Source organism: Propithecus coquereli, unplaced genomic scaffold, assembly GCF_000956105.1.
Source record: "Propithecus coquereli isolate 6110/MARCELLA unplaced genomic scaffold, Pcoq_1.0 Scaffold483, whole genome shotgun sequence".
Classification (NCBI taxonomy): domain Eukaryota; kingdom Metazoa; phylum Chordata; class Mammalia; order Primates; family Indriidae; genus Propithecus; species Propithecus coquereli.
Window position 1 is genome coordinate 1,341,943 of NW_012150652.1, and position 16,065 is coordinate 1,358,007.

The window sequence follows — 16,065 nt, forward strand, 5'->3', positions numbered from 1 at the left end:
GGCAGTGTGATCCCTGGGAGGGAAGACAAAGATAGCAGCGGCCTGTCTGACTCAGGGCGGGCCCACAACGCTGGAACCTTCCTGTCCTCCCACAAGGTTTTCCTTGTTCAAGACACTGATCTCCGCTGGGTGGGAAACGTGACTCCAGCCCATGCCACGGCAGCTTTCCGGGGCCTGGCGTTTGTGTGCCCAGCGTCACGGCGAGCTGGCAGAGACCAGTGCAGCGGAGGAGGCTTAGCTTAACACGCGTTCCCCAGGACGGCTGTGCGGGCTGCGCAGCCCTTGATCATCCAGGTAGGCAGAACGATGGTTCTTTACTGACTTCCTCTGAGACCGGCAGCGAAGAAGAGGGGTGAGAAGAGGCAAAACAATAGACGGCGTTTTAGTTGTGTCCTCAGGAGTGTTTATGGGAAAGGTCAGAACAAGTAAGGGATAAGGACAGAGCCAGGGAAAGAGTGTCCCCGCAAAGGCGGAAGCCAGCAGGACACGGACTGCTCTGCACACTGAGAGGGAACTGAGGAGGGACGAAGAGCTGCGAGTGCAATGGAGCTTCCTACGTTGCCAGCACCTAGGGTACTCTGGTTAGAATCCTCGCACTTCCCACATTTGCCCTGCTCTGTTTCCTGGGATTAGCCCTTGTGAGCCCAAGTCCCTATTGTGAGCCCAGGCAGTGTCATTTTCTGTACATCCTCTCCTTTCTGCGAGTTCCCTGCCCCGTCATTTAGGATCCCCGTGGGCTCTGACGGACAGGGCCGATGTGGGTCACAGGTGCCGGAGCCGTGCAGAGAGCTATGCTAATTACTCCACACCTGTTTCCCCAGGTTAAGCTGTTGCTATTGGAAACTGTGATCTATCAAGGAGTTATTGCTACCCCCCAACCCCAGTTGAGCCCTTGGACTTGGGGCTCAGTCCCTCGTGCAAGAAGATAAGGACAGTAACGAATGAGAGTGGTGGGTGGGAAAATAGCATCTATTCATGGTTCCTGGAAGTCGTGAAGGAGAGACGTCAGTTCTGCCTGCAGGGGAAGAGAGTGGTCCAGGAAAGTATTCCGGGAGGATCTGAGAAAGCGTTTGCTAGTTGCTGGTGTTCATGACACAGGGACTAAAACAGACCAAGTCATTTTCAATGTCTACATAAATTGCCGGCATTTTATGTGTTTGGCATTCCCTGCATTTCCTAAAGGTGTTTTCCCAATAAATCCATGGCAACATACAGAGCCGTACTATCATGTTAAACAAAACAGGTCTGATTTTCTCCACTGCTCCCAGCTCATGTTCTGTAGCTCTACCTATGTTGCTGAGCTATTAGGCTTCTTTCGAAATAATTTTGAAACTTTTTTTCCTTCTTTTATCATTTCGCACTTTTGCGTTCTCAGAATTGACCCCTTTTCTAACTGTTGGAAATTTCCTAAGACAAACAAGTTTCTCCTCCTTGGTAGCAATTTCCATTCATGAAAAATCGCCTTGTACGCAGTCAAGAAGTAGAGCAGGTTGTGAAGCTCTGTGATTTGCTTCCCATCAACTAATAATCTTACTGTGATGAATAATGTAGTACTGTTAATGTTTCAACAAGGTTATAGATTGCGCCGAGTGTCAGTAGAGAAGCGACGATTTCGTGCAGCAAAGCCATTCTTTCTCCTTTGTACACAGTGGAGTTTCTTAAACAGCCTGCGATAGACACAGGAGCTTTAGCAAACAATAAATGTAAATGAATTCAAATACAAAAACTATTAGCAATAGGTCAAAAAGACTTTTACACAGATGTCGATTCTGCTTTTGCTTTTTCCAGCATGCTTTTTTTTAAGGATGAGACAAATATGTCAGAAATATATTTTCAAGTTTTCAGGTTGATTTTCTCCCTTGTTTTTCAGAGAATAACCTCAACTTCTCTGCCTGAAATTGTTCCCGCTCTGAAGCAAGTCTTTTCTCCATAGACCCGAATAATTCTGCCTTATTTTTAGCATTCATCATGGTATTTAATTCCATGTTTTATTATATTTTTAAAATTCGCATACAATAAAATTGGCTTTACTGTGTCCAGTTCTATAAGTTTTAACACATGTGTAGATTTCTGGAACCAACACAACTATAGGGACACGGAATTGCCTTTTCACCCCCAAAAACTTCCCTTGTGTCACCTTTTGTAGTCACACACTTCCCCGGACTCAACGCCTCTTCTGTTCCCAGTCATTAGAGTTTTGTCTTTTTGAGAACGTCATATAAGTGGAATTATATAGTATGAAACCTTTTGAAACTAATTTCTGTCGTTTAGCATGCTGCCCTTGACATGTATCCAGGTGGTGCATGTATCAACATTGCTGCATAGTGTTCCCTGGTATGAATTACTTTGTTTATTCCTTCGCTTGTAGGACATATGGTTGTTTTCACTTTTTAGAGACTATGAATACAGTGTCTATAAATTTTCACGTGAAGTTTTTTGGATGAACATTAAGTTTTCATTTTTCTAGGGTAAACACCTAGGATTGGGATTATTAAGCAGTGTGGTGAGGGTGACATCGTGGGAAATTGGCAAACTGTTTTCCAGGGTGGCTGTACCTTTTTGCAACCCCACGAGCAATGCGTGAAAGTTCCCGTCATGGTGTTTTGGATAGCTTTCGTGTCTATCAAAAGTGAAATGTGTGTTTCCAGCATGACCCTCTTTTGCCACATGCTATTCCTGTTTAATTTTATGTCATTAATTTTTTTTGTTCCTTAATCAAACGGTTCTCACATTTTCAGCTAGTTAACTCTTTTTTTAAAAAAAGAAGCACAAAGTGCATTTGCCGGCTTTTCTTAATTCTGTTTATGGTTTCTTCTTTGAATCAGACTGCATGTGTTTTAATTAGAAAAACACCGAAGTGAAGGGTATCTGTATTGTCCATAGAATCGACATGAGGGTTCTCAGAGTACTCGAAGATGTGCAGATAGATGAGGACTGGACAAGTGGAGGAAACTCAGGTGGTGAAACCTCCTTACACCCTCCACTTCCATTTTCCCTTCATAAATCCAGCTGTCTTGCTCCACTTTATGTGTGCAAAGAGTAGCCAGCCCGAAGGTCATGTGGCTCCAACTGTTCCCCAGCATAGACTCCACTCAGCAATTCAGAACCCAGGGCAAGATTTCTGACCCTGAACTTGGCAAAGAAAGCAATATAGCACATGTATCCCTTGTGCTTCGTTGAAGACTCCAATTTGCCATGCTCTATTATCTAGAATTAAACATAAAAGACAGTTGATAAATACCATGTTCAGTTGAAAGCACGAATGGATCAAAATGTTATAGTTTCTCTCCACAGGTAATAATTAGCATTCTTGTGAATTTCTCTGTGTGCTATGGAGCATCTTTTAAATGGTATGCTAGCAAAAACCTTGTACATTGGGACATGCATGGATATAGACCCAACAGAATAGTAACTTAGCCTTAAGAGATAAGACTGGGGAGAAGAGAGGAGGAAGGCGTTCATGTATAGTTTAATGATATGCATATATGAAATTTTTTCAAAACAATATGTCATAACGGCCTTTACAAAATTTTCAGACATAAGCTGAAACAAGAATAAAAACATACATGGAAAAGTAAAGCATTTTGGTGGGTAACGACCACAAGAAATTAAAAAAGTTAAGATGTAATCTTTGTGGCTTACCCAAAAGGTCAGCATAGGACATGTCTGTTTACCTTCCTCCAGGCCGGGGACCCTGTGCCTCCAAAAGCTCTCAGACCCAGGGTAGGTACTCAGTAATTGATTGCAGCCTGAAGGAACACGTGAACAAATGAAGACATGAATGAAAGATTGAACGAACAAATAAATGATTGAAAATGGTTTGCCATAAATGAGCTTAGCCCATGTGTCAGTGTTCTTGTGTAAGGATTGTAATTGGAGAGAAGGCAAAAGAAAGCTTATGGAGAGAACTGTCGGTTCTTTAGATTTCTCTCAGAGGATATAAAAGACTTTATCAAGTGGCTGCTTGGATATGACTTCACTAGGCTCTGTACAAAAAGAAACCCACAGAATGAAAACTCTCCAATTATATCCCATGTAAATGCCAGAGAGGCTTTATGAAGATTCAGTGGGCTAAATATGACCAAATACAGTCATTCAATATATAATGTGTCAATATCAGCTCCAGTGTTAGACCTAGAACAGAACAATCATAAAATGTCTTACTGTCATCAACAGAGGGTTGAGGAAACCATTGGATTGCATCTGAACCACTCTAAAAAGGCTTCCTTAAGGAGGCAGAATGCCATGTGTTTTGTTTTTGATTTGCAAATTCTTAGCAACAGCATCCTTTTTCTTTGCCACATTCGATTGCTTTTTGTATCACCAACTACGTAGATGAATCAGGATTCACCCTGCCGAGGTGAGTCAGAGGCCTTTAGCAAACATTATTTAATGCAATGAATTCATGATGGAAAGCGAACATTTTCAGTGGCAGAAGGAGCCACAGGAGATCCGGTTAGTCAGAGTTTGAAAGTGAAATGTGTATATTCCCACTTGGGGTGTGTGGGAGGCCTCTGCCCGCGTTAGTTCCATGGGGATTTCTGCTTGGGAGGCATTTGTTGTCATGTTTGGGTTGCTTCAGGAAGAGAAAAAATTGCTGTGGTTTGCGTGAGATAGAGCTGTGTTTTGGCAAGGAAGCCCACAATAATTTTTTCCTTGAAATTTTGTTGAGCTCAAGCTTTTGAGATTTGTCTCCAATGAGAACATCCAACGGCCCCTTTGAGACACTTTCATTTCTGTGGGAATTTTGAATATCCTTCCAATTTCTTTATCATTGCCATACTTGACAATATATAATTAATTAATTAATTAATTCAAAACCCATTTTATTGTGTCTACCAAGTGTTTCAGGAGCCAGGGATTCAGAAGAGAATAACATAAAATATCATCTTTGCCTTTAAGATGCTTACTTTAGAGTGCAGAAAGACAGACAATTAAAAAAACAAAAAGGATACCAATGTGTGCTTTAGAAAAAAAGAAAGCAAAGTAAGGAGGATAAGATAGCAGAAGTTGTCTTGGAAGGCGTGTCTTAGACCATGACTTTTGAGCTGAGACCTGCAGATATTAGAGGAGTAAGCTACTCAATGACCTGTGTCCCAGGCCAAGGTTATAGCATATGCAAAGGGCCTGAGGCAGAAGCCTGCTTGGATGGTTCCCAATCAGGCACAGGCCAGTGAGGATCCACATCAGGGCCTTTCTTATTTACTTCAATATTTTCTTCAAGAACTAGGCTGGAAGCTGAATGGAATAGACAAACCTAGGTGGATATTCTGGGCAATCCCTGCACACCTCCCACATTTCAAATGCCTCTATTGTTGCTTCGCTGCCTGAAACATTGTTCCCTCAGACATTAGAATGGCTCTCTCCCTATTTCCTTCAGGTCTCTGATCAAATATCATCTTATCGAGAAGGCTTCCTAGACCACACTATTAAAGTGTCAGATAGGCAGTGGTAGAAATGGAAATAGTTTTCTCCACCAAATCTGATTATTTCACGTGAGAGATGGCTCCCTCTCTGCATTATGGGATTAAGAATGATCCCATTTTAGATGATAAATACTGGAATGTTTCAGTAACCCAAGAAGCCCTGAGAAACAAATCGCTAATTCATGACTTAAACCATCTAACTGTGATGAACAACTCGGGATGTCAGAGCTTCGTTCAGCAGTGGCAACAGTGGATTGTGATGATAGAACAACCTGCATGGCTCAGAAATGAGCCTAAGAAACTTTAAAACCTTGATTTTTATCATAGGATTTTCATGCAAAATGGGGTCTTATGCTAAGGAGGATGGCCAGTGCTCGAGAAAACCTAGGCCTTCTTTGTGCTGATTAATAAAAGAATCTATCATAGGAATAAAAGCTCCTCTAAGGCACTTCAAACTGTCCGTCATCAGATGGTTTTATTTTAATGAAGCTGCAAATGTGGAAAATAAGTGTTCTGATTATTGTGGTATTCTGTAAGACCTAGAGCTACTATAACTCATTAGTAGGAAAAAGAAACCCTTATTCTTAATGGTTGTATTTACCTTAAAGGTATCTGGCAACAGAAAGTTTTTCAGATCATCAAAATATTATAATAATCTTGGAATCCCAAGGTCTGTCTCACCCCTCTCTCCACCACCTCAAAAAAGAATTAGCCTATTCAGGCAAAATATTAGTAAATAAATACTGACATTTCCTGGATGCTTCTTATTTGTAGCACATTGTCTGAGCCCTTTAAATGCACTATCTCATTTAACTGTGTTTACCAAGTACGAACTCCTTTTACGGAGGAGGAAACAGAGGATACAGAGGTCAAGTACCTCGAAACTTTAGTTGCCTAAGTCCAGAAGTCCCCCGGGCAAAACTAGAGAGATCAATGTCTTGAAGACCGAAAAAGACCTAAAAAATGGCAACATGAACCCTGGCTAGGAAGAAACCTTTGTTCCCAACGGAGCACAGTGGGAGCCAGGGGTTTTCATGGCATTGACTCCTCCTCCCACCACAAAGCTGAGAGCTGCAGAGCGCATTGGCCTCCCGTTGGTCCCAGTCTTTTCTGGAAGTTGTTTGCATGCTGAGGGACTTCAGTGTGTGCGGGCGGTGGGTGGTTCTCATCTCCCCTCAGCAGCTAGGAACTAACACGCATTGTCCCTGCTACGTGATAGGAAGGGCCATGAGCTCTGTGAGAGGTCTGATCTACTTTAACTGGGAGGTTAAAAACAACCCCAGACAAGTTTGAAACAGGCCAATAAATAATTGTGAAGAAAATCCGAAGGGTGCTCTCTCTGACAGTACTTGAGCCATGTAACCCTGGGCAGTGGATATTTGTTTTTCTTGGGTAATAACTTGCTCGTGTGTGTGTGTGTGTGTGTGTGTGTGTGTGTGTGTGTGTTGTCCAAAGGCAGAAAGGGGGTTCTGAAGATACCTCCTATACATCCCATTACATCAGCTGTCACTTGACCTGAAACCAGATGCACTTCAAGGTCTGACATTCAGCTGACTTCTGTTTGTATAGTATGGAGAAACTTTTGTTCCCTTGCCCTATAAGGCATGTACCAGGAGAGATTTTGGGAAAAGGTCACCCAGATAGTAAATAATTCTGCCGAGCTTTGAAGTAAAAATGCTCTGGGAACCTTTCTCCTATCCTTGCCATTTAACTGGTGTGCTTCAGTCACACTTGGTATTAATGAACGGTGTAGATCAGAGTGTGTTCCCATCATTCTGTTCGACAGAGGCTCAATCTGGAATCAAAATCATATTTTCTCTTTGTTTTGATCGTCTTCTTATGTTCAGGGGAAAGCATTATGAACATCTCAAAAAAAAAGAACAGAAAAGAAAAAGAATGAAATACACGTAAGGAAAGCCTAGTAAAAGACTTAAAAAATGGCATCTTGATGGAAGAGAATTCCACTGTGAGGTTTTTTCTTTTCTTTTTCAAAAAAAAAAATTGTCTGGTCTTTGAAAAACATATTATGTTTCATGGGTAGGGAAATATCCAAATTTCGCCCAGCCTATTTTATAATAAGACCTTGAAAAGCTATGTGATGAGCTGGAATAAGAGGAGTTTAAATTTTTGATGCAATTCTCTGCTTGGGAAAGTGATAATGCAGCTCAAATAACAGAGAGAGTATTTTCTGCTACAGCACAACAATCAACATAACGTCTGGGCGTATTAATAATTTCACTCCTAAACTTCTCGACAGGGAGCGCATGGGTCTTAATAGTATTGTCAAGATCCTTAGGGCAATTGAAAAACCCAAAATCATTACTTTCTACTGATAGGCTTTCCTCTCCCAGAGGATGTCAAAATACCTAGGGTAATGTAGATTTATTGAAATGCTCAGATAGGCACTGCTCAGATGTAACTTTGCAATAAAATCTTCTCTTTAGAAGGGTTCGTCTCAAGTATTTCAAGTGGTCTTTTTTTTTTTTTTTTGTCTTTGTCACTTAGAAAGTAGCTAATAGAGTTGACATTGATCTCAAGAAATACTTTCCTGATGATTTAGGAAAGCAAAAAATGAATATACCAGCACCAATGATTAAAAATCCCTTTCTGACCCTTCATGTGTAAGAAGTTGCCCTGTTTGGGTGAGATGGTCCCAGACCCACAATCACTATCAAGCTCTTAACCCAAGGGCAGCTTCTGATTTCGCACCCAACGCAAGAGTCCCCTTCTTCTTTCCCCTTCCCCGCCAGAGTTCTTGCCTATGCCCAGCTGGGTTTTAGCAGAGCAGAAATGGCCCTCGGCTCAGATTATAGCTATGCCTGAACCACTAGAACAAATTCCAGGCTCCCCCTCAGACCCTCACGAATCCAAGCTGCTCTCAAATTCCGTCACCTAACAACCTCCATCTGCAAATGATCAACAGCAGCGGGACCCCAGCCCAAAGAGTACCTGTGGGGCACCTGCTTCAGGTTGCCAGGCAAAGATATTTTTAAGTGGCATGAAGTGTCCCCATCTGAGAGCTAACTTTGATGGATCCAATGGAGCTCTGCAACAGACAGATGTCGTGTTATAAAAAACAGAGGGAATTACCAATTCAATGAAATGTCCCACATAGGCAAATCCACAGGAACAGAAAGTAGTTTAGCGTTTGCCAGAGGCTGGGGTGGGGGTGGGGCAGAGAGGCTGGGGAGTGACTGCTAATGGGCATGGCGTCTCCTTTGCGGGTGAAGAAAATGTCCTAAAATTAGATACTAAGGAAACACTGAAATGTATACTTTAAAAAGCTGAATTTTATTATATCTCCAAAAAAAAAAACCTGTTATTTAAGAAAAAGAAGAAGAACAAGAGATGGTAAAGGCAGAGCCAGGAACAAACAACCAAAAAACAAACAGAGACAAAGGGGTTCAAAGACACCTTCCCCCTGTATCTGGCTGTCTCCCTGCTAATGGGCTCTCTGAGGGCAATAAGAATTAGGGAATTAGAGGAGGGCCCATCGTCGATTCCGGAAATCAGCTGGAACACTCAAAGGACAGAGGCAGAAATCTGCTCTGATCCTTCTCCACTGAGACTCTCCAAGTATAATCCCCCAGAGACACACATTGTCGACTCATTCGTTCTTTCAACACTGGTTCTCTCCTGGGCACGACAGCCTTGTGCTGGGAGGTGAAAGCAGGAGAGACGGCCTCTTTTCACTGGAGGAGCTCTCGTTCTAGTGAAGGACACAGGAGAGTCCAAAACTAACATAAACCACATGCCGAGGGTTACAAAAGAGATGCATGCAGTGAGCAAAGCAAGCACCCGGAGGGGCGTAGATGTATTACAGTTAAATACAAAATAAAAGGAGGGAGACTTGTATCACTGAACATCCCTGCACCTCAGTTTCCTCGTCGTGAAAATGGAGAACAACACCTATGTTGAAGGTTATTGAAAGTTTTAAATAAGATGAAATACCTAGAGTGCTTATCAAGAGCTGGTGCTTATTAAATGGGAGCTATTGTTCTTAGATGATCTGTGATGTTCCTCCAAACGCTAGTCCTTTCTGAGTGTAGGTAGTGCTGACGAAACTTTGGTTTCTAAGCCTGCAAATGATTGCTCCTTAGGACAATAATTCCCACGTTTCTGCCATGCGATGCTGAGCTGTGTGTCATTGCAAATGCACTCGGAATGTCTTTCTCTGAGGTCATATATTTTGTGTAAGCAGGAGAACTAGAAATCATCCCTTATGAATGAGCACAGCCCTTTCCTTCTCTGGCCCTCCATTTAGGCTGAGTGGGGCTCTTCTATCAAGGACAGGCCTCCCCCAAACAAGACTGTGCCAACTGGGCCCAGAGGCACTGGCCAGAGCTGGAGCTGAGTGCTGGGGGATGAGACAGAGGACATAACTCGGCTCACGGCTTCATTCTTCCTTCTTCGTTCTCCTCCACTCTGAGAAGTGGAGAGAGACGGCAGCTGCAGCCTGCTACCACAGTAGCCGATCTAAGAAGTACTGCAGACAGGTCAACTGCCCTGCAGAGCCAGCAATACCATATGTGGGTCAGTAACAAAAAATAAAAGTTCATTCTTTAGGTAACAAATCATTCAGTAAATGTTAAAGCAAGGAAGGAGGGAGCAAGCTCAATGTCCAAAGTGCCCAACACTTACAGAAAATCTTTTTAAACATGAGAGGAGGCTGGAATTGGACCCATTCCCTCTATCCCTCCATCCCTCCATCCCCAGGCTGTTGGCAAAGTACCTCTGGTCAGAGCAGGACAAGACAAGCTGGGACGGAGCACACCATTGGTCCTGCCCCGACAGCCCTAACTGCTGCTCATCCCTCATGCCACTGGTTAGATACAAAATTAAAGGAGCCGGGGATGCAGCACAGAGGAGGAAGTTAGGGGAGGGCCTTTGGGGCAGGCATAGAAAAGAGACTGCACTGAAGTTTGCTGTTCTGGCCTGTTTCTCCTGATCCAAGCAGCATCACAAGGCTGCGCAGAGCTTTGAGGTGGGCGATTCCCTCCAATCTCTCACAAGATTCAATTCTGCCATTTAGGCAAACCTGCAAAGAAATGAGTCCAGCCAGTTTTCCTCTGCATTTGCTAGGTGTCTATCTGGCAGGGCAGCGGTCCTGTTCCCTACCCATGTGAGTGTGTTCTGGCCTGGGGTTCCTTTGAATATGGCTGGGAAGGGAAGAGACCCTGGGAGCCAGTACCCGCTCTACCACCTGCTAAACCATGTGGCCTTTGGTTCATTACTTCACTTCTCTGAACCTCACTTGCTGGACCTGGGAAATGGGCCTGATAAGTGACCTACCCCATAAGAGGGAGTGGGAACACACCGGGATCATTTATGTAAAGCACTTCACACAGTTGCAGACACACGGTGAGAACGTAACTCACGGCAGCTGTGGTTAATATATTATTGTTTGGTTTTCATCAACATCGATCGTTTTGTTTATGGAAATGGAACAGTTCTGAATTCCGAGTTTCACTTTTGTGAGCTCTTAGATGCTCTTGAGACTGCCTGTATTAATGCCCCTGGCCATGTCACTTAGTCACGCTGCCCTTGTGCAGGCTGAATTTGAAGGTGGTGGGGTAGGAGGTTGGTAATTTTACCTGGATATCTCCCTCCATGAACTGCTATTAATATCTCAAAGCCATAGGGACAGTGGGACCCACAGCACCCCAGGAGGTCCTCATCACTGTCCTCAGAATCGTAGCTGCTGTGGCTACTATTACTATTATCAGTCTGATTAATTATGCCAAATAATAACACATCGTGATAATACTTGTTAATAGCTTGCCGTGTGCCAAGAATTGTGTTAGGTTCCTTACAGATATATTCTCATTTGATTCTCCTAACAACCATATGTGAGAAGTACAATTACTATACCCACTTTGCAGATGCAGAAACAGACACAGAAAAAAATATATATGTAGCTGTCCAGTGGTCACACATCTGGTAAGTGGCCAGGCGGGGGTTCTAAGCCAGCCACCAGCCTGGCCATCTGCAATAGACTCTGTCCTCCATAGTTCTAACCAGAGGCTGTTATTCTTGAAAATCCTCACCCCTAATTCTTCCTGGCTCTCATTCAAGGTCAAAGTTGAACAGGGTGACCTGGTGCCAGTCTGGACAGAGTCTATTGCAGATGGCCAGGCTGGTGGCTGCCTTGGAACCCCCGCCTGGCCACTTACCAGATGTGTGACCACTGGACAGCTACATTGCTTCCTCCAGCTGTTTATTTAGGCAGACTGCAACAACAGTAGCCAATTATTAACAATTTATTTCCTTAGCTCCCCTCAAAATTCTTTCTTTATATGTTATTTAAAATGTGGGCATCGGTTGTCTGCATGCTGTTTGAGCAACTCCAATGTAGTCAACACAAGAGTTGATACTCCAAGGGTTTGCAGTTACCACATCTAACTTAGTTAGAATTTCTGTGGTTACTCAACAAAGAAGCACTGCTTTTTTTTGTTTGTTTTTTGTGGGGTTTTTCTGTTGTTGTTGTTTTTGAGATAGAATCTCACTATGTCACCTGGGCCAGAGTGCACTGGTGTCATCAGAGCTCACTGCAACCTCAAACTCCCAGGCTCAAGCAATTCTCCTGCCTCAGCCTCCTCAGTAGCTGGGACTACAGGCATGCACCACCAAGCCCGGCTAATTTTTCTATTTTTAGTAGAGACAGGGTCTTGCTTTGCTCAGGCTGGTCTCCAACTCCTGAGCTCAAGCGATCCTCCCACCTCAACCTCCCAGAGTGCTAGGATTACAGGCGTGAGCCACCACGCCCAGCCCACTGCTTTGTTTTTAAATTTCTACTGTCAACCAATAGGCATTTAGGAAGGGCAGAATATGTGAATGGCATCCCTGTCGAAGTCAACAGGCAACAACTATCCTACGGAACATCTAGAAACACAGATGCAGAGACCGTCCTGCAGCAGGACAGCAGTAGAGCTCACTCAAGTACTTAGTTTTTAAACATACAGGAAACACCTTCTCTGTAAATTCACTTACCTTTTCTAGGAGCCTTACCTATACCTTCCCTAGCTTTTAGTAAAAAAACAATAAAACAGCTCCTTCTTCCTAAGACTAAAAGCCACATGGTACCTAAAAATAAATTCCAGGTTCTCAATTCAAGGTAAATCAGGGGCAATATAATAGATCAGCACCAATATTTTAATGACAGTTGCCTTTTGTCTACTAATAGCATATTAGATTGATACCACATAAGCGTTTATGTTACATAGTTATTTGTGGTTAAATTGCATTATTATGTGATTTCATATTTATGTAATAGAAGTGCTGTTCATAATACGCACATTAATTAAACCTAGTGAATGTGTGGAACTTAGAGTGGACGTTAGGGTTCCTTCATCAAGCTGAGTTATTCATTTCTGTTTCACAGTAGATTGAAGACTCAGATGCTTTGGAAAAGGGCTTTTCATGTATTTTGGCTTTTTGGAAAGCAGGAAGGCATGTTGTCAGCCATTGCTGCATTTTTGAAATAGAAAACCTTCCCACCCTGCAAGTACATTGGATGACTGTAATGAAAACTGATAAACACAAAAGGGGGTTGAGGTCATCAGTTGTGGAAGGGGTGTTTCATGTCAGAGATGCATTACCCACACTGAATACTAGGGTACCTCGAGTTAAGCTAGGAGTCCAAAACGTAACGTAAGGAGTCAGTGTACACAAATGCGTACATCCAGCAAGGTTAAGAGAACAGAGATTGTTCGGGTTGATGGCAGACCAGATAAACTACCCAACAGCACTCGGCTCTACCCAGTTGTTGTGTGGGGATACAGACTCCATTCTTTCATTTGCTTTCAAAGGAAGTTAGAAATCTGAAACACTGTACAAAATCTTCAAATTTTTGATACTATTCAGCTTGAGGATTGTCAGTCTGTGGCTTGTGCCTAGATAGATGAAGTCTAGATTTATTTCCCCCACATAAATCTGGACTCCTTGAGAGCTGCAATTATGTCTTACCCATCCTTTTATCCCTGAACGAAGCGAACAGTGTTCTGCACATAGTTTCTGGAAACTTGCCAGCCATCAGGTAGCATGTTTAGCACTTTACATTCATCCTTCCTTTCTAACTTTCACAGCAACCTTAGCGGGTAGTTACTGCTGTTCTCACCATTTGGCAGATGAGTAAGCTGAGAATTAAAGAAACGAGGTAGCATGCCCAGGTTCACACAACTAGAAAGTGGCAGACTCAATCCTTGAACCCAGTTCTTTAGATTTTCTTCTCCTAACCTCCAGCTACCTGCCCCTGCTAGATGTTCCCACATCACTCCGTATTATACCCCAGGGGTATCACTTACCACTCTCTATGGTAGCTGTATTTCCTTCTATCTCCTGCACCTCATTGAAAAATACGACTGTTGGATAGACAAATAAATGAGCAAATATGATCAACGCCACAGTGGAAATGAGCAACAGTAATGAGGAGAATGTCTTCCAATACTGAGGATGCTGGATAATTTTTGTTTTTGTTACTATCGATAATTTGATTTATTTGCAGCTAAATAGCATGTTACTTTATAGTAGAGTAGAGTGAGTGGAGAATTTAATATTCTTCTATCTTCCCCAACTCTTCCATTTCCCCCGGGAAGCTCTAGGCCTTCTCTAGGAGAAATGGAGAGAGAACTTGACCTCTCTTTGGAAAACTCACGGTCCATTTTATTTGGAACATACCACACAACACCCATATCGGTGCTTCCACTCCCCCAGCGGAGCACCCCTGCATACCATCAGCACACAGGCAACCGCAGGAATTCTGCCCACGCATAACGCAGATGGCCGGAGCAGGGCCACACAAGCTGGAGTCCACAAGGAGAACTTAGCTCAGGGTGAACAGGCAGGAAGCAGGAGGATCTGGTATCTCATTTAGGGAATTAAGTCCTTCTCATGTGTGGTCTGGAGAGCTGAGGGTGGGGGGCCCGGGCACAGGGGCAGAGGGAGATGGAAAGTTAGGGTTTGGGGCTGGGGAGGGCAGGTTCTCACTTGTGTACTGACTCACCTCGTCTTTTCAAAGCAAGTCTCATAATTACCTAACTAATAGGGAATAATGACACCACTTGGATGGGCATTGAGGGGGGAAAGAAAGACATGAGAATTCATTAACTGTGTGTGAGGGGCTTGGATAGCATCTCTGAAGGATCATTATTACATCATTTCACCCCCCTTCCCACCTCTTTCCACTAATATGAGACAGACAAATGCTAAATAATGATATAATAATACATTACTAGACAGACAACAATGCCAGAAAATATAATAGCCTGCTACAGCTATGAAACTCCCCCAAAGATATATTTAAAATGTCACTGATGCATAATGTAAAATAGGAATTACAGGTTCACTTGGAGGACATGATTTAAAATCTACACCACTGTACAGTGGCATTTCACACTGGGTTTTGGTTTTAGCTGTCCTTTTCTGAACATTAAAAAAAAAAATCCTGAGTAATTTCAGCCTGGAGCTGCCAACTTCAGATAATACATTTCCTCCATATTTTTCCTTCTTGTTCTGGTTGGTCATGATGCTCTCCAACCCTGGTATCTTCTTGCCATGTTGTCTTCCCCTCGGAATGTTTCTGCAGCCCTCACGGGAACCCCAGAATGTAGATTACACCTTTTGGAGATGTAGCCTCAGCCACATAAGGAGACAAGTAGTTGAAATTTGTGTCAAATTGCTTGTATAAATGACTTGAGCCAACTTCTTAAAGCCAGGACAGCAGGGGCTGAGGATTTTAAAAGTTGGCAGGGGCCAAAATGACTAGGCTCAGCAGTCACCCGGTGAGCTGCCAACCCTGCCTGGAAGCTTCAAAAAATAAACTTTCTCAAAGGACACAAATTAAAAGTCATGTTTCAGCATCCATTAAAACAAAATTATAGGCTTACATGGCATAGTGAACTACTTTCATTTTCATTATGCTTACAATATTTCATTTCGTAGATTGAGAATCTGTTGCTAGGAAAACTTTGTGTGGAGTTGTCATAGATAGTGATATTTACAAGGGGATATTTATAGAGGAAGAGTTCTCCTTTGTTCGTTTTTTTTTCTTTCCCTACAAGGATAGAAGATTTTAGTATTAAAAAAAATGCAATTTGGAGTAAGAGTCATGGTTTGAAAACATCTGTCCTGACTTTCTCCAAAGATTGAGTCCTCAGGGTTCGTCTCTCAGAGGAAAGTTAGCAACCTGCTGCTCTGAGCGGGCTCACAGGTGTGCTTTGTTGACTCTCATTTAAAAAAAATGTGTGCGTATATATATATTTTGCACATACATATACATAAACATACGTGTGTGTGCACACGAACTCATATATATTTATTTTGAGTTGATTGTCAACATTTTAAAAATCAGGAAATTTTATCTGAAAGTCTAGATCTCCAGCTTTTCCAGAAAAAGTAGAAGATATGGCTGCCTTGAGCCCTCACGCATTCCGGCTCCGCCAAATTGGCCTGGTGCGGAGCAGGAGCCGCTCCCTGCCCTCTCCCGCTGAGTTCAGTCTGAAATTGGCCCACTCCACTCTCCTGCCTGGCTGAGGCCCCTCCAGGTATTTAAATTTGCTACTCCCTGACCTAGATTGTCCCCATATTCTTATTACTTTTAAAAGATGCAATATTTTTTAAAGAACGTGTGCATTGTACTTGT

General features: G+C 42.9%; 1 protein-coding gene across 4 annotated transcripts in view; it reads left to right on the forward strand.

Moving 5' to 3' along the window:
• Positions 1–16,065, forward strand: part of TENM2 (teneurin transmembrane protein 2) — an 888,605-nt gene that overhangs the window by 602,527 nt on the left and 270,013 nt on the right. The gene's annotated exons all lie outside the window — the stretch shown is intronic.